This window comes from Microtus ochrogaster, unplaced genomic scaffold, assembly GCF_000317375.1.
Source record: "Microtus ochrogaster isolate Prairie Vole_2 unplaced genomic scaffold, MicOch1.0 UNK16, whole genome shotgun sequence".
In the NCBI taxonomy this organism is placed as follows: Eukaryota; Metazoa; Chordata; class Mammalia; order Rodentia; family Cricetidae; genus Microtus; species Microtus ochrogaster.
The window spans coordinates 1,664,081-1,664,625 of NW_004949114.1; positions in this window are offsets into that span (position 1 = coordinate 1,664,081).

Sequence of the window (545 nt, forward strand, 5' to 3'; positions counted from 1 at the left end):
GGGTATATTCGAGGAAAGCAACTCCCGGGTGATTCCTCCAGCTGCCAGAGATCTGGCAGGGGAAGGGACAGGAGAGGAATCACATAGTCTGTCTGAAGGAGAGGGCTTGAATACCCTGTAGGTTCCGAATGCTGACTAGTCCTCCACAGACTGGGTTCTTTCCCAATTGTGGTAGGCAGGGGTTTGAGAAGCTAGCAGCCTAGTGGGAGGAGCCACGCTATGGGAAATGTGGAACTGGACTCCTAGCTGTAATGGTTGTTCTGTCTCTTTAAGAGACAAGCCATGACCACTCCCTCCCCCATCCGCTGAGGCAGGCGGATCTTCAGCTTCCAGCCTGAGCTCACTCTCTTTTCCATCTTCCTCTTGGAGAGGCAGCTTCGCTTCTGCCTCTCTCCCCACTTCTCTGCTTCCCCCTTCTCTGTCTCTTTCTCCTCTTCTCTCTCTCTCTCTCTCTCTCTCTCTCTCCCCCCCCCCCCCCCCCCCCATAACGCCCTGAATAAATATTCAACCTCACTCTGCATGTCGTGTCTATCCATGTCTCTTCC